Source organism: Petaurus breviceps, unplaced genomic scaffold, assembly GCF_028583685.1.
Source record: "Petaurus breviceps papuanus isolate PSGF00001 unplaced genomic scaffold, PetGlider_PUasm1.0 90700, whole genome shotgun sequence".
NCBI classification, from domain to species: Eukaryota; Metazoa; Chordata; class Mammalia; order Diprotodontia; family Petauridae; genus Petaurus; species Petaurus breviceps.
This window is the reverse complement of record NW_027187315.1, coordinates 3094194-3112955: the sequence shown is the minus strand read 5'-3', so window position 1 is coordinate 3112955 and position 18762 is coordinate 3094194. Positions and strand designations below refer to the sequence as shown.

Genomic DNA, 18762 nt, shown 5'->3' with positions numbered 1-18762 from the left:
AGAGAGGAAAAAAGCAATCCCACCAGTTTCATTTTTCCCCTTTTCCCCATCCTTTCAATTGTGGCCCTTTTATTTGTCAGCTCCAGCTTTTTTTCTGCTGTTTCTAAAGCCCTGTCTTGGTTCTTACACACTATTTATGGAAGAGGTGCTAATGCATAGGACAAAACCATAGACTGCCTCCCTCCAACCAGCAACACTTTGGTTGAAGAAGTACTCATATCTGTGGCTCAGCTCTAGTGGTTCAAGGACGCAAGAACCCAATCTCTCCTTGAACTTATGACTGTGGTCCTTGCTCTGCAGCCTGTTGAAGCAGGGTGTTTAAAGACTGAAAATAGCCCGCCCCATCCCCATCCCCACCCCCACCCCATCATCCCCACAGGGGGTGATCTTTCATGGAACAAAATGTGCCAAGAATGAGATGTAGACACCTACCCCCCACCCCGGCTGTGTTTTTTTTTTTAAATGTACATTAATGTAATGTTCTCATGATTGCTATTTTGTTATTTTCAAACTTAAATTTTTAATTATTTGGTTCATGTGTGTGTGTGAGAGAGAGAGAGGGAGAGGGAGAAAGGAGAAAAGAAAATAGTAAAATTGAAATAGAGTTATATTTACTTGTAATGAAGTAAAATATAGTCCTTATATTTCCTTAAACTTTTCATATTTCAAATAGATCAATTCCATGTTATATAGGACTAAATTTTCTCCCCCCCATTTAAATTTTTTTTTGTTATTCTGAACTTGAAAACCATCAACAAATGTGAATATTTCCCCATTTAAAAAACATCTTTCTGTTCTTTTCTATCTCTTGTGCATTTAAAAATTTCATCGATGTTCTTTTCTTTCTTTTTCTTTCTTTTCCTTCCTTCCTTCCTTTTTCTTTTTCTTTCTTTCTTTCTTTCTTTCTTACTTCCTTCCTTTTTCTTTCTTTCTTTCTTACTTCCTTCCTTTTTCTTTTTCTTTCTTTCTTTCTTTCTTTCTTTCTTTCTTTCTTTCTTTCTTTCTTTCTTTCTTTCTTTCTTTCTTTCTTTCTTTCTTTCTTTCTCTCTTTCTTTCTCTCTTTCTTTCTTTCTTTCTCATTAGCCCTTTCTCCCCCCACCCCTTGCAAGAAAACCCCTCCCTTATAACAAATAAGCATGATCAAAACAAATTGGTGGACTCTATTCCCTTTTAAAGAAACCATTTTGTCCTTTTCTTGGACAAAGTATCTCTCTTGGAGCACCTTACCTCCAGAACCGATTTGTCTGTGGGGGAAAAAAAGATTCAGTCAACTATATACTGACACTGTACTTTAGTAGAAAGTCAACTGGATTAAAAAAATTTTTTTTTAATTATTATTCAGAACTTGACAAACACCAGGAAGCAGCAACACCATTTACCATGAGGAATGGAAAAAGAGGATCGTACATGAAATCATGAATCACCACTACATATAGCTTGCTGTCCTGCTTGTCTGTGTTTCTTTCTGAATCTCCTCCTTCCATTCTATTCAGTGCATTTTTTAAAAATTATGTTTTAGGGGTGGCTAGGTGATGCAGTGAATAGAGCCCTGGCTTTGGAGTTAGGAGGACTTGAGTTCAAATCTGACCTCAAACACTTGACACACTTACTAGCCTTGTGACTTTGGGCAAGTCACTTAACCCCAATTGCCCTCCAAAAAAAGCAAAAAAAAAAAAAAAGGTGTTTTTTTTTTCTTTTCAATTATCGAAGCATTTATTTCTTCTCTTGCCTCCCTCTTCCCACTTGGGTGGTTGAGTAGGTGGGAAAAATTCTTTCAACAAGTAAGTATAGTTAAGTGGAATAAATTCCCATGTTTGCCACGTGCAAAAAAATTGTGTATCCATCCATTCATCACCTCTCTGTCAGGAAGTGGATAGTATTATTCATCCTTGATTTTCTTGGAATCATAATCAATCATCGCATTGATCAGAGTACTTCATTTTTTCAAAATTGCCCATTTTTATAATGCTGTTATGTTATAAATAAATTATTCTCCTGGTTCTGCTTTCTTCATTCTGAATCAGTTCATATAAGTCTTCTCCAAGATCCTCAGAAACCGTCCTTTTCTTCATTTCACAATATGATATACATTCATATAATACACAATTTGGTCAGCCTTTCACCAGTTGAATAGTCCCCCCTTAATTACCAATTCTTAGTCTCTACAAAATGAACTGCTATAAATGTGTTTGTATATGTAGACTTTTACCTTTTTCTTTGATCTTTTTGGGGGCACAGCTCTATTAGTGGTATCACTGAGCAAAGGATCTAGATAGTTGTATAACTTATTGGTAAGGTTCCAGTTGTTTTCCAGAAAGGCAAGAACAATTCATAACTCCACCAACCTTGTACCTGTTTCCCCAAAACTGTATCCTCCATCATTTGTCAGTTGTCTTGTTAGCTTTGCCAATCTGCTGAGGGTGAGGTGGAACCATAGAGTTGCTTTAATATGCATTTCTCTAATCATTAGGAAATCCAAACATTTTTTAATATGGCTAATTGATAACTTTGATTTCTTCTTTTGAGAATTGCCTGTTTGTGTCCTTTGACCATTTATCAGTTAGGAATGTTTGATTGTGAATTTTAAAAGTGTTTCATTAATGCATCATTTTTTTTGCATATCATAATAATATATTAACACCCAAAAAGCTTGTTCCTTCTCTGCCCCCCAATCTCTGTTTTCTGATTGGTGATTTTCTGGCCTAGGCCCCCATTTCATTAGGCTCTCAGTTAATGCTCACTTTCCTTCAGGATCTACTCGTGATTTTCTGGCCCAGGCCCCCATTTCATTAGGCTCTCAGTTAATGCTCACTTTCCTTCAGGATCTACTCCTTCCCCCTCTTGGATACCCTTGCCTTACTCCTCACCACCCTCTGTGTGGTGTCTTCTGTTAGAATATGAACTCCTTGAGGGTAGAGGCTATCTTTCTGTTTATATTTGTATCTCTAGGACATAGCACAGCTTCTGCAGCATAGTAAGCATTTAATGCTTGCTCTGTAATCTATCTATCTATCTATCTATCTATCTATCTATCTATCTATCTATCTATCTATCTATCTATCTATCTATCCAACCTATCTTGATCTATCTAGTTTCTCTTTCTTTGCTGCAACAAAAAGTGTTGCTATGATTATTTTTGTACATACAGGTCTTTCTCTTTTCAACTCCTTGGGGATATAAGCCTAGTAGTGGTATTGTGAGATTAAAGGACCTGCATTCCATCGTGATTGGAAGATTATATTTCCAAATTACTTTCCAGAATAGTTGGAGCAATTCACAGTTTCACTAACAATTCATTAGTGTATCTGTTCTCTCACACGCCTCTGAGGCCACTGTGTGGCAGAGTGGATAGATTGTATGGGCCAGAGTCAGGAAGATCTGACTATAAATCAGAAAAAGGAGTTTTCTATATGTGAATCAATTTGAGATGTCCTCAATGCCTATATTCATTAAATATCCTTCTCTTGCTATGACTAGATAAATCTCTCTTTTTTTGTTAATTGTTAAATGACTTATGAGCTTTTAATTTTAGTCCAATGCTAAACCTAAACTATCAGGGGATTGGCCTGAGTAAGACGCTCCCCAGGAATTTTGTTGATATCTTGCTTTTTTTTCTTTTAAATACTACCTGTCCAGATCCTTTGCTCATTTATATATTGAAAGTTTTCAATAGATCAGTTCAATAAATCAATTCTTTATGTATCTTGGATCTGAGACCATCAGAGAAATTTTTTTTTTTTTTGCCTTTTGCCTTTTGGAGGGCAATTGGGGTTAAGTAACTTGCCCAAGGTTACGTGGCTAGTTTTGTGTGTGTGTGTGTGTGTGTGTGTGTGTGTGTGTGTGTGTGTGTGTGTGTCTTTGTTAAGTGTCTGAGGCTGGAACCAAACTCTCAGGTCCTCCCAACTATGGGGCCGGCGCTTTACTCACTGCACCACCTAGCCGCCCCTTCTCAGAGAAATTTGCTGCAGATATTTTTAAACCAATTCTTTCTCTTCAAATTCTTAAATGAATAATATTTTATTTTCACCCAATTACATGTAAAAATAATTTTTAACATTAATTTTTTGAATTAAATTTTATATTTATTTTAGTTTACATCAATTCATTTCCACAAGATTTTGAGTTACAAAATTTCTCCCCATCTTTCCCCTACCCACCACCCCAAAACAGTGATCCCACTGTATACCCCCTCCCCCAATCTGCTCTCTTCTATATCCTCCCCTATTCTCCCTCAGACTTTCTGGTAGGGCAAGATGGAAATCCATACCCCAGTGCCTGTATATCTTATTTCCCAGTTGCATGTAAATAATAATAATAATAATAAATTTTTTAAACATTTGATTTTAAAACTTTGAATTCCAGATTCTTTCCCTTCCTCCCTCGTCACCCACCCTTACTGGGAAGATAAGCAATTCCATATAGGTTGTACATGTGTAGTTACACAAAACTTTTCCATAGTGGCTATATTGTGAAAGACTGACTATATTTCCCTCCATCCTATCCCGCCCCCCCCCAACTTGTTCTATTCTCTACTTTGACCCTGTCCCTTTTCAAAAGTGTGTGCTTCTAACTACTCTCGCCCCCAACCTTCCTTCCCCTCTATCATCTCCCCTCTCATCCCCTTCCCCCCTACTCTCCTGTGGGGCAAGATACCCAGTTAGTGAGTATGTCATTCCTTCCCTAAGCCAAATTCAATGAGAATAAGATTGACCTAGTCCCTTTTGCCTTCATGTTCTTCCCTTCCATTGTAACAGTTATCCCTTGCCTCGTCTATATGAAATAATTTACCCCATTCTGTCTCTCCCCATCTCCTCTAATTATATTCCTCTCTACCTCTCAATTTCACCTTTTAAATATTATCCCTTCCTATTCAATTGTACCTGTGCCCTCTGTCTATGTATACCTGTACATATATGTATATATATATACACCCACTTACATATGTATTCATATGGACATATACCCTCCTATGTAGACATATATATGTGTGTATACACACATATATGTTATATATATACACACACATTTATATTCTCTTCAACTATCCTCATACTGAGAAAAGTTTCATAAGTTACTCTTATCGTTTTTCCAAGTAGGTATATAAATAGTTCAACTTTGATAAGTTCCTTAGGATTTCTTTTCCCTGTTTACCTTCTCATGCTTCTCTTGCTTCTTTTATCTGAATGTCACGTTTTCTATTCAACTTTGGTTTTTTCATCATGAATGCTTGAAAGCCCTCTATTCCATCGAATATTTTCTCCTGAAACATGATACTCAGTTTTGCTGGGTAGGTGATTCTTGGTTTTAATCCCAGCTCCCTTGATCTCCGGAATATCATATTCCAAGCCCTTCGATCCTTCAGTGTAGAAGCTGCCAGATCCTGGGTTATCCTGATTGTGTTTCCACAATATTCAAATTGTTTCTTCTTGGCTGCTTGTAATATTTTCTCCTTGATCTGGGAACTCCAGAACCTTGCTATAATATTCCTAGGAGTTTTCTTTTTGGGATCTTTTTCAGGAGGTGATCGGTGGATTCTTTCAACCTCTATTTTGCCCTCTGGTTCTAAAATATCAGGGCAGTTTTCCTTGAGAATTTCTTGAAGGATGATTTCTGGGTTCTTTTTTTGGTCATGGCTTTCAGGTAGTCCAATAATTTAAAAATTATCTCTCCTAGATCTATTTTCCAGGTCAGTGGTTTTTCCAATGAGATATTTCACATTGCCTTCTATTTTTTCATTTGTTTTGATCTGTTTTATAGTATCTTGATTTCTCATGAAGTCATTAGCTTCCATTTGCTGCAATCTAATTCTGAAGCAATTATTCTCTTCAGTGAGCTTTTGAAATTCTTTTTCCATCTGGCAAATTAGGCTTTTTAAGGCATTCTTCTCCTCATTGGCTTTTTGGGGCCTCTCTTACCATTTGAGTTAATCTATTTTTAAGGTGTAATTTTCTTCAGTCAGTTTGTTGACTCTCTTTTCATGATTTTCTTGCATCATTCTCATTTCTCTTCCCAATTTTTCCTCCAGTTCTCTTACTTGATTTTCAAAATCCTTCTTGAGCTCCTCCATGACCTGTAACCAATTCAGGTTTTTCTTGTAAGCTTTTGGTACAGGAACTCTGACTTCATTGTCTTCCTTCCATTCCATGCTTTGATCCTTTTTGTCCCCAAAAAAGGAATCTAAGGTTTGACTACTGTGCTTGCTTTGCTTCCTTTTCTTGTTCATGTTGCCACTCAATTACTTGACTTTTGAGCCACAGTAGAACTCTGTTTTCAGAGGGGAGAGCTTTGTCCCAAATTGCTGGGGTTTTTGCAGCTGCCAGAGTTATTATGAGGGTGCCATCTCTGTAGCCCCTACATGCTCTGGCTCACTGGTCACACACCTCAGGACCACCACCCAAGACCGTGATCCAGATCCAGGCAAGTTAAAGCAAGAGCGATTACCCTCTGAATGGTCTCTTGGCCTCCCTACAATCCACAGGCCAGGAGCTCTGAAGCAGCCACTGTAGCAGCAAGCACCCTAGCATCCCCAGAGTGGCTGCCAACACAGGTTCTTAGATCTGCTTTTCTAAAGGAAAGCAATTCAAAATGGGTTAACAATCTTGTTTTAATCAATCAAACATATCATTTACCTAGTTCACAAGAAAAAGGTCAGCACCCTGAACTTCAGCATAGACAGACAGAAACATTTCAAGCAGACAGGTTTCCAAACTGCCCAACCATTACATCCATACCAAATCAACATTTGGGTTTTTCAAAGCCGGGGGGGGCTCAACATCTGCCCAGAGTCTCATCTGGTCAAATCAAACAACACTTCTCAAAGTGATCCCCAAAGCAAAGCCTCCCATCAGGGCTTATATAGCCTTCTCCTGGCTCAGAGAATGTAACAACCTTCTTGACCCACTGCCCAATCACAAAGTATCTCCTGAGAAACAAGCCTCCCACCACAGGCTTCAGGTGCACTTAAGCCTAGGGGCAGGGAAGATCTTAAAACTTTACATTCCTATAACAGCCACATGGAGGTGGCTGTACAGCTGAACACCTCCACCACTTCTTGCTCCAGGGGCAGGGGCCGGATCACACTCCTCCATCTCCCCTAGTTCCTACAGAGTTCTACACTGACCTCTTACTTTTTCTTTGGCATTTTTGGGTTGATAATTCTGGAAACCACCACTGTTGCTGGTGATCCACTCTCCTGAAGTACACTGCAGCCAGTGGTCAGGGTCTCCCTGGGGCTAACCTGGGGATGGGCTCGGCTCCCACTACACTGCAATGAACCCTTCCTGTCCACCTTCCAGGCTGCCTTCAGTGGGAGATTTGTTTCTCTCTGTCACTTTGTGGATTCTGCAGCTCTAAAATTTGTTTAGAGTCATATTTTATAGGTATTTGAGGTGGTTATGGGGGGAGTTCAGGGAGTTTTCCTGCTTCTATGCCACCATCTTGGTTCTTCCCCTTAACGTTCATTTTTAAAAATTTTGAGTTCTAAGTTCTCTCCTTCCCTCCCTCCCTTTTCCCCTTCCTGAGACAGTCAACAATTTGATATAGGTTTTACATTTATAGTCATGCAAAATATATTTCCATATTAGTCACGTTGTGAAAGAAAACACTGACAAAAACCCCATAAAAATAAAGTGAAAAAAATGAAAATAGTATACTTCTATCTTCATTCAGACTCCACCAGTTCTTTCTCTTTAGGTGGATAAGATTTTTCATCATGAATCCTTTGGAATTGTCTTGGATTATTGCTGAGAATAGCTAAGTCATTCACAGATGACCATCTGTATAATATTGCAGTTATTGTATAAGATATTCTTCTGGTTCTGCCCATTTCACTTTAAATCAATTCATGTAAGTCTTTCCAGGTTTTTCTGAAATAATCCTGGTCATCATTTCTTACAGCACAATAATATTCCATTATATTCACATATCACAACTTGTTCAGTCACTCCCCAATTGATGTACATCCTTTCAATGTCCAGTTATTTGCCACCAAAAAAGAGCTGCTATAAATATTTTTGTTCAAATAGGTCCTTTTCACTTTTGGGGGGATCTCTTTGGGATACAGACTTAGTAGTATGCATAATTTTATGGTCCTTTGGGCATAGTTCCAAAGCATTCTCTAGAATGGTTGGATCAGTTCACAATTTTGAATCAGTTGTGACAGTGCATCACTGTCCCAATTTTTCCACATTTCCTCCAAAATTTGTAATTTTTCTTTTCTGCCATACTGGCCAATCAGATAGTTCTGATGGGGTACCACAGAGTTGTTTTAATTAGCATTTTTCTAATCAAGTCATAGAGCATTTTTTCCAATGACTATAGATAGCTTTGATTTCCTCATTTGAAAACTGCCTGTTCATATCATTTGACTATTTATCAATTGGGGAATGACTTGTATTCTTAGAAATTTGACTCAGTTCTTTATATATATGAGAAATGAGGCTTTTATCAAAGACACTTGCTATAAATACCGCCCTCCCCTTTGCTTTCCTTCTAGTCTTGCTTGCATTGGTTTTGTTTGTGCAAAAAATTTTACATTTAATATATAAAAATGATCTATTTTATGTCTTGTAATACTCTCTATCTTTTGTTTGGTCATAAATTCTTCCCTTATCCACATATCTGACAGAAAAACTAACTGTCCCATGCTTCTCTAATTTGCCCATGGTATTCCTTCAGATTTTTAACTACAATGATTCTGTTAATGCGAAAGCATTTCAATTTTATGTTATGTAAAATACTATTTTATCTCCTCAGATCCTCTCAATCCCTTGCTTAGTTGAAAAACTTCACCTAGCCATATTTTCAAAGAAGTATGTCCTTTCCATGTGTAAAGTCAAGCATGAGCAGCTTTCCAGAGGATTGCTGCTGTGAACAGCTTTAAGGTTCTGATCACATAGTATAGTGAACTCTCTATTCAACAGTAAACAAAGCAAAACATTCACAGAAATCAAAGCACAGCATTCACAATGTTATAACATAACAATTTGTCACTAACATAGTCACATAGTTTTCACCAAAGTGGCCACATAGTTTTAAACAAAAGATATCATTCAGTAAGTCCTTAACTCAATCATCCTTAAGGAGCAAGCCTCCTTAAAGGACACAAAGTACAAAGGTCAAAGTTCTCCACCCCTAGGTCACATTGTCTTAATTTCTCAGTCAAAAAGTCTTCTTTCTTCTTAATTAGAAATTAGTTTCCAATCATCCTTAACTCAATCATCCTTTAGAGGTACAAGGTACAGAGTACAAAGTTCTCCCAGCCCTAGGCCACAGTAAATCATGATCTTCTCAGTCAGCATTAAGTACCCAAGGAGAAGTCTTTTCTTTTTGGCTGGCTCTCAGATTCCGTAGTTCCTCTTCTATGGTCCTAGCTCCTGCCTGAATCTACCCAACTGTCACCTGGATTCAAAGGTAGGCAGCTCTCAGCTCCTCATCCAGTTCCTCATCCAGTTCCCATTCCACATTGAAGCTCACAGTGTCTAGTCCACTTCAGGTCCTTTACAGTTTCTGTTTCTGGGAAGACAAAGCTTAACAGGGCCCAAACAACATTTATACACATTGCCAGCACCATCATCAATTCACTATCTGCCTGTGAAATCAACACAGACCCACCAACAAAGTTTAAGAACTCAACACAAATTATCAGCATGGTCTCAGGACCTCTGAAACCCTCTTCCAGGACTTCTGTAAACAGACAACAAGAAAATCCTCTTTCAGGGCTTCCAGTAAGGTCCCAGAGCTTCTGTACAAAGTATCACAAACAGGAATCCACACAAACAGAATATACAGAATGCCTGGCCTCAACAAAGTTCCCCTTCTCAATTTTGCTCTTTCTTAGCTTGGGCTTCTCCTTATATATGGTCATTAGCTCCTCCCTGTTGCATCAGCAAGTTCCTCCCACTGTGGGGTTCACAAGTTCTGTTTCTTAACAAAGACTTGATATAATCAGGGAAAGGCTTAAGGACACTTGAACTCAGACAAGGCACTAAATACTTAAATAGCTGAAACAAGGTGCTAAGTACTTCTTTGCTTGCCATTACACTATGCTCCTCTTATTTGTCTATGATGTGCACTTTTGTATATAAGTCAAATATCCAGTAAACTAGAATTTGTTGTGGTATTTGTTTATAAGACATTGGTCTAAGACTAATTTCTACCAGACTACTTTCCAATTTTCCCAGAAATTTTTGCCAAATATTGAGTCTTTCCCTCAGTAGTTGCAGTCTTTTGGTTTATTGAATACAACACTACAATTTGCTTGTAAGTCTTATATTCCTAAGCTATTCCACTGATAAATTTTTACATTTTTAATATAATGCAAAATCATTTTTATTATTCCTGCAGTGAGACCAGAGACTGTTAAATTCCTTTTGTTATTTTTTATGCTAAGTCTTAAGATTCCTAATATGTTGTTCCTGCAGTTCAGTTTTTTTAAAAAAAAATTTCTTACTCTATAAAGTAATCCTTTGATAATTTGATTGGTATGATACTTAATAAGTAAAGGAATTCAGGACATATTGTCATTTTAATTAAATTGGTATGGTCCAATCATAAAGAATTATTATCTGTCCAATGATTTAGGCATTTCATTATCTGTTTTAAAAAAAGTGTTTTGTAGATATATTCATATATTTTCTGTGTGTGTGTGTGTGTGTGTGTGTGTCTTGGTAGGTGGACTCTCAAATATTTTGTGTTGTTGTTCTTTAGTAGTTTTTCAGTCATGCCTAACTCTTCATGACCCACATTTGGAGTTTTCTTAGCAAAGATACTAGAGTGGTTTGACATTTCCTTTTTCAGCTCATTTTACAGATGAGAAAACTGAGGTCAAAGGAGTTAAGTGACTTGTCCAGGATCATACAGTTAGCAAATATCTGAGGCCAGATTTGAACTTAGGAAGAGAAGTCTCAATCCACATCGTCACTTTGCACTTTTAAAAAAATTATCTTTCTCATCTCATCCAGGCTACAAGGGCAGGAGCCTTGTTTTGGATCCTGTTTCACTCGAGCTCTGGGGCTTTGACCTGCTTCTTTTCCAACCTGAGCTGGTTTGCTCATCTCTAAGCAGCATGGCAACTACCCCTCCCTCCAGAGAGGCTTATATGTTAATGATGAACCTAGTATTGACACATGTTTGACTTAACCACCAAGCCTCAGAATCCCTAAATTCAAGAGATATGCTAGTCTCAACCTCCTCAGTGGTGGGGATTACTGGAAATCACCATAATGCCTAAATTTTGAATGAAGTTTCTCTTTCTATCTTGTTGTGCTAGGTTTTATTGTTAATAAGCAGAAAGACAAATGAGTACATGTACTTATTTTACTTCCTATTATGTTGTTTAAGTTATTTCAATTTATTGTTTAATTTCTAGAATTCTCTCAACAGGCCATTATATCATTTGCAAAAATTGATAATTTTGTTTCTTTCTTGACTATGCCTATTCTCTTAATTTCTTTTCTTTGGTCTTATTTTTACAGCAATATTTCTAGAACTATATTAAATAGTATTGGTAATATTAGACAACCTTGCTTCATCTCTGATTTTATTGTAATAGCCTCTAGTGTTTCTTCATTACATATAATGCCTGCTCTTTGTTTTAGATAGATACTATTTGTTATATGAAGGAAAGATACATTTATTCTGATGCTTTTTATGTGCTTATTTTAAAAAGAAAAATTATTGTATTTTATCAGAATATCTTTCTGTATCTATTGATATAATTCTTTGATTTTATATTTTAATACTGATTATTATGTTTATAGTTTTCTTAACATTGAGCCAATTCTGCATTCCTGGTGTGAATTCAACCTAGTCATAATATATAATCTTTTAAATCTGTTTCTGTGGCTTCTTTGCTAATGTTTTGTTAATAATATTTTTGTGTTGATATTCATTAGGGATTTTCATCTATAGTTTCTTTCTCTATCACTCTCTAGTTTACTTGCTAACCATCCTTGTGAAATAATATGAGTTTGATAGCATCACTTCTTTTTCTGCTTTTCAAATAATTTATGAAATATTGGAATTAATTGTTTCCGGAATGTTTGATAGATTTCATTTGTAAATATATTCAACCCAAGGTTTTTTTTCTTTGGGAATTCATTTATGGCTTGTTCCACTTTTTGCTCTGAGATTCGGTTATTGAAGTGATCTTTTAGGTATTTTATATTTTTGTAATACAATTTATTATTGATTTTGTTAGTATAGCACTGGACAAAATAGTCTAATGATTCTCTTTTCTTCATATTCATTTTTGTTACCTCTCCCCTTACATTTTTTAATATTTATAACTTCATTTTCCTCTTCCTTTAAAAAAAATTAAGACTAGTCTTATCCCGAAAGATGATGCTGTTAAAGTGTTGTACTCAATATGCCTGCAAATTTGGAAAATTCATCAGCGACCACTGGATTGGAAAAGGTCAGTTTATATCCCAGTCCTAATGATGGGCAATGCCAAAGAATGTTCAAAGTACTGAATATCTGCATTTATTTCATACCTCGGCAAGGTTATGCTTAAGATTTTGCAAGCTAGGTTTCAGCAATATATGAACTGAGAATTATCACAAATGTAGGCTGGTTTTCAAAGAGATAGAGGAACTAGAAACCAAATTGCCAAATTGTCTGGATTATGGAGAAAGCAAGGGAGTTCCAGGAAAAAAAAAAAAAACCCACAATCTACTTTTGCTTCATAAAACCTTTGACTGTGGATCACAGCAAATTGTGGCAAATCCTCAAAGAGATGGGATCTGCTGGTCATCTTGTATTCTAAGGAACTTGTATGTGGGTCAAGAAGCAACAGTTAGAACTGAATATGGCACAATTAATTGGTTCAATATTGGGAAAGGAGTATGAGTCACCTTATTTATTTGACTTATATTCAGAGTACATCATGAAAAACGCCAGGATGGATGAATTAAAAGCCAGAATTAATATTGCTGGGAGAACTATTTAACAATCTCAGATATACAGATACTACTACTTTGATGGCAGAAAGTGAAGAAGAATTAAGAGATGTTTTGATGAGGGAGAAAGAGGAAAGGGTAAAAGCTGGCTTGAAGCTTAACATTAACACAACAGCAGCTAAGATCATGGCATCTGGTCCCATTACTTCCTTTCAGATAGAGGGATAAAAAATAGAAGCAGCATCAGATTTTATATTCTTGGGCTCAAAGATCACTGCAAGATGGTGACTGTAATCATGAAATTAAAAGATATTTGCTTTTTGGCAGGAAAGCTATGGCATATCTGGACAGCATACTAAAAAGCAGAGACATCACCTTGTTGACAAAGGTCCATATAGTCTAAGCTATATTTTTTCTGGTAGCAATTTGTGGCTGTGAGAGTTGGACTATAAGGAAAACTGAGCATTGCAGAATAAATGCTTTTGAATTTTGGTGGTAGAGAAGACTTTTGAGAGTTCCTTGGACAACAAGATCAAATCAATCAACACTTAAAGAAATTAATTTTTATTATTCATTGGAAGAACAAATACTGAAGCTGAAGCTTAAATACTTTGGCCACATAAATGAGAAGACAGGATTTGTTGGAAAAGACTCTGATGCTGGCAAAGATTGAAGACAAAAGGAGAAGGAGATGGCAGGAGATGAGATGGATAGATAGTGTCAGGGAAGCAATGAACATGAGCTTGGATAGACTTCAATAGAAAATGGAGGACAGAAGGGCCTTGTATGCTATTGTCTATGGAGTCTGAAGAATTGGACATAACTCAATGACTAAACAACATTTTATCTGTTTTGTTAGCTTTTTTTTTTAAAAGCTTCTAATTTAATTTATCAATTCAATGGGGTTTACTTTCATTTTGATGGATGTGGTTTTTGATTTTCAAAATTTTAATTTTAGCTTTTAGTTGGGCTTTTTTAATTTGTTGCTTTTCTATGTTCTTTTTAGTTGCATGTCTGATTTATTGGTATGTTCTCTCTTTCATTGATGAAGGGTGTTAGAAGTATAAATTTTATCCTCAGGATACTTTCGCTGAATCCCAAAAGTTTTGAAATGTCATATTATTGTAATTTTCTGTGATGATATTATCTGCCATTTCTATTATTTGTTCTTTGATCTACCAAATACTTAAGATTAAATTATTTAGATTCTATTTGTGCTTTTCCCTTCTTTAAGGGCTCTTTATTAATTATATCTTTTAATACACTTTGATCAGTAAAGGATGTGTTTAATATCCCTGCTTTTCTACATTTGTTTATGAGCTTCCAAATATCTTAGTACATGGTGTTCATGTAAAGGTGACATGCATATTTGTTTTTAAAGAGTCCATTCTTTGCTTCATTTTAAAATTAAGCCATAATCACTGAACGGGGACTGCTTCAGTCAAAATGAGACGTGTTAAAGACCTTAGATTGAAAAGGTCAAGGTTCCTACTGCATCCTGGGCCAGCCATCTCTGGTTGTCCAGATCCATATCTGATCACTGGATCGAGATGGCTCTGGAGGAGAAAGTGAAGCTGGTGAATTTATACAGCCCTCCCTCACTTAAATCCAATTAACTTGCATGTTATGACATCACCTCCCTAATATACATTCCTCTTTGAGAATGAATGACAAAGAACAGCAGCAATAATTTTGAGAGCACAATCACATTTAACTTTTCTATTCAGTCAGTCAAAAAGTATTTATTAGAGGCTTTTTTAAGGAAGAAATTTGTTTTATTTTTTAAAAGAAAATAATAAATCCAAGCAAGTTCCAAACAAATCAGTACTTTCTATATTCCAACAAAACTGTTAATGTTAACAGCCAGTAGAAAGCAAGGCTAGTGCACTGCTTGATTTTAATTCTTTCCAATTTCTTAGCTCATGCAACTATATTGGAGAGATAAAAAAAACCCCAACTTGTTTGGTTGGATGAGCAGAATTAAAAGACACCTTTTACCAAGCATTACCAGGCAATCACTGGGAACATGAAAAAGGGCAAAAATATAAGGCACCCCTGTTCTCAAGGAGCTTGCATTCTAATAGGAGAGATAACATGCAAAGAAAAAATTGTGCATAGATGATTGACTTAACATAAATGGAAAGTAGTCTCAGAGGGAAGGCACTAGAAGCTGTGGGGGTAGGGAGGCAGGGGGAGAGGGAAAACAAGACAGCCCCTCTGTAGGAGGTGCGATTTGCTCTAAGTCTTGAAGGAATCCAGGGAAGTCAAAGGTTAGAGGTGATGAGGGGAGAGCATGACAGGCATGAGGACTAGCCAGTAAAAATGCACACTCTAATGATGGATATATTAAGGACAGAATAAAGACAGGGTTTCTAGGAGGGGAGTGAAGAATGGAAAAGGAGGAAGGGCTTAGCTTGTAAAGTGTTTTAAAAGCAAACCAGAGGCTTTTATAGGTGATATAAAACTCCCTTCCCCTTCCTCTTCCCCTTCTCCTTCCCTTCCCTCCTCTTACTGGGTAGGGGTCAGACCTGAGCCTGACTCACCTGAGTGAGGAAGATCACTTTGGCAACTGGCTGGAAGGTAGATTGGAGTAGGGAGACACCTGAGGCAGAGACCAGCCAAAAGGTCATTGCAATAGTTGAGGCATAGTTGTGTGAATGGAAAGAAGAGGATGTATATGAGAAATATTGTAACTTAGAAATAATAGGATTTGGCAATATATTGCATATGTGGGCTGAGTGTGAATGAGGGATAGAGGTTAACACCAAGACTGCAAGCTTGGATGAGTTGAGTTAGATGATTAGTGGTGTCCTCAACAGTCATAGGAAAGTTTGGAAGACATGGAGCTTGAGATGTCTACAAGATATCAGTTCTAGAAGCCAAAAGATACTTTATAATATAGGACTGGAGCTTTGGAGAAAGGTTAGAGATGGATGTATAGATCTGGAAATCATCTGCAGAGAGATGAAAATTGAATCCTTGGGAACTGATGAGATCACCATGAAGCTTTTGGAGCCCTTATTAAATCCTTTCTTGCTTATTTTTTCTTTAGATTTGTCTCAGTCTGAAAGGGGTAGTTGAGATCCCGAAGTATTATTTGTGTGTGTGTCTACACACACATACACACATCTTTTTTTCCCCTGTAATTTGATTAACTTTCCCTTTAGGTACTTAAATACTATGATGTTTGGTGCACATATATTATCTGTGTTATTTAATCCTTCTCTGACTAGTAAAGACATTAGACTTCTTGACAGGATACTTATTTCTTCTCCCTTTATAATAATGGAAGCACTTTATCATTGTATATCTCCTCTGAATTGTACAAATGTATTTACCTTTCCAGGCTTCTTTTGATTCCTATATTTGCATTTTACAATTTCTTCTAAGCTCTGGCCTATGCATCAGGAATTTTTTGAAAGACCCTTAGTTGACTAAAAGTCCATTCTGCTCCCCTTCCTCCACCTAGAATTATACATAGCTTTGAAGGCTGAGTTATTCTCATTTGTTAGACTTTTGGAATATCATATTATGAGATCTCCTCTTCTTTATGGCAGCCAGTGCGGGACATATTAAAAATTCTATGAAGCAAATACATGACATCAAAAGCAAACTCCTCAGAACATTGAGATTATGCTATTCATATTAATATTTAGAGATTAATATTTTAAACTGCAATATATTTCATTACTATGAACCTGAAATGTACATAAAATGTCAAAAAGTTTTTAATTAAGAAATTATTTCTTTTGGCACTTATTTTAGAACAGAAAACTGGAATGTTACTGACAATCTTGTTCATACTGTGAGTTTGTTTTTACTGCAAAGTGACTACTAGCATAATATCAGTGATCATACTGATATCTTTCTTATAAATTAGTATCTTGTAATAATTCATCTTACATATTATGTTTTTTTTTGGGGGGGGTTAACAAGCTTGCTTTAGTCAAACATATATCGTTTGCCTAGTTCAGGGGAAAAAGGTCAGCACCTTGAATTTCAGAGTATACAGAGGTTACAAGCATAAGTTACAAGAACATTTCAACAGACAGGACTCCCAGCTGTCCAACCATTACATCCATACCAAATCACAGTTTCCAGAGATGAGGGCATCAACATCTGGGTTTTTCAAAGCTGGGGGGCTCTCAATAATGGCTTCCCAGAGACTCATCTGATCAAATCACACAACGCTTCTCAAAGTGAGCCCCCTGCATATTATGGTTTTGCATGTTAGTGAGTATGGTACAAATTTATCATCAGAGACAATGCATTCAATCAACAGTATAAATTGTATTTTCAAGTAACTCATTATGGATCAGAAGCTATTGGAATCAGGAGCAATCCTGTCTAATTCAGGACAATTGCCTGGCTTATTCTAGACATAATTAGATGTTACCATGTCACCTACAATATATCTGAAAAAGATAACATTCACTTGGTTGGGCAGGTTATTCATAATTATTTTGTTTTATTCTAAATATTTTGATTTTATATTTATTTTTAACCTTAGTATTTTAATCTTAATTTTTATCTGCTTTATATCTACAATGAGCAGGGTCCTCCAAAGCACGTAGACACTTGAGGAACAGGGTGGGGACCCTGCTTGCCCTGTGTAAAGGTGGTACTCGTTTTATTCATTGTATACTTTATTCTCTCAATTCTGTTCATTTAACTGCATCAGTTCATAAGCCTTCCCAGGTTTTTCTGAAACCATCCTTTTTGTAATTTCTTACAGCACAATTGCATTCCATTACTTCCATACACCATTTCCTAGTTGATAGATACACCCTTAATTTCTAGTTCTTTGAAACTAAAAAAAAAAAAAGCTGCTACAAGCTTTGTTGTCTATATGGGTCCTTTTCTTCCTTCTTTGATCTCTTAGGAGTGTAGGCCTAGTAGTGACTTTGGGTGCAAAGTTCCAAATTTCTATGGCATCTGGACCAATTCACAGCTCCACCAACAAGCAGCACATTAATGTGCCCGTTTCTCCATAGCCTCTACAACATGTATTTTCCTTTTCTTCAGCTCTGCCAATCTGATGGGAATGAGATGAAACCTCAGAGTTGTTCTAGTTTTCATTTCTCTAATTTTTAGTGACATGGAGCATTTTTTTCAAATCATTATTGATAGCTTAAATTTCCTCTTTTGAAAATTGCCTGTCTGTATCTTTTGACCATTTATCAATTGAGGAGAGACTAATTTTTTTTTCTTTGAATAATATTTTATTTTATTCCCCAATTTCAAGGACCCTTTTTCTTATAACTGTCATCTTTATTCCCATTGCTCCTTCATCAAGATGTTCTGGCCAGGACCTGGAGGTGAGGTGAGGAAGAGGACTTCTGTTCCAACTGAGGCTTCTCTGATTGGGGTGCTGCATGGTTTTCTTTGTCATATGGGGATCTCTCAGTAGGCCATTGGAGAATCTTCTGTTTCTGTCTTCACTACCACCTTTTTCAATCAGTGTCTTACCACTTTTGTCTCCCTTGGGGCTTCCCAAGTCAGGGTATTGCTATAATCCTTTTTTTTTTTTAAACCTACTTTTGAATTGGCTTTTCCCCTTTTCAGGTGGTTCGCAGCTTCTATCTTTTGGGCAGTACTGGATTGAATGAAGGAGCTCACTGATGTTACTTTTTAGATTCCTGGTGTTTTTTTTTCCATCCCATTTCCTTTCTAGATAACTGCTACAGCAAAAGTGGGAGAGCTGTGTTCCTGTGTGACCTTTCCTATAGCTATTTTAACCTGAAGTCTTTGACCATTGGATTTTGGAGTCAGAAAAACACAGGTTGTAGTCCAGCCACTTTCTACTTAATCTTTCAGTGCCTCAGTTGTTTCCTCTGTAAAATGATGGGGTTGGACTAAGTGA

At 36.6% G+C, this 18762-nt stretch overlaps 1 long non-coding RNA gene across 1 annotated transcript in view; it reads left to right on the top strand.

Moving 5' to 3' along the window:
• Window positions 1-14184, top strand: part of LOC138144406 (uncharacterized) — a 96067-nt gene extending 81883 nt beyond the window's left edge. Inside the window, exons 3-4 of the long non-coding RNA XR_011163942.1 lie at window positions 12321-12415; window positions 13227-14184. This is a non-coding gene — a long non-coding RNA (uncharacterized lncRNA). The remainder of the gene's footprint in view (window positions 1-12320; window positions 12416-13226) is intronic.
• The last annotated feature ends 4578 nt before the right edge of the window (window positions 14185-18762 follow it).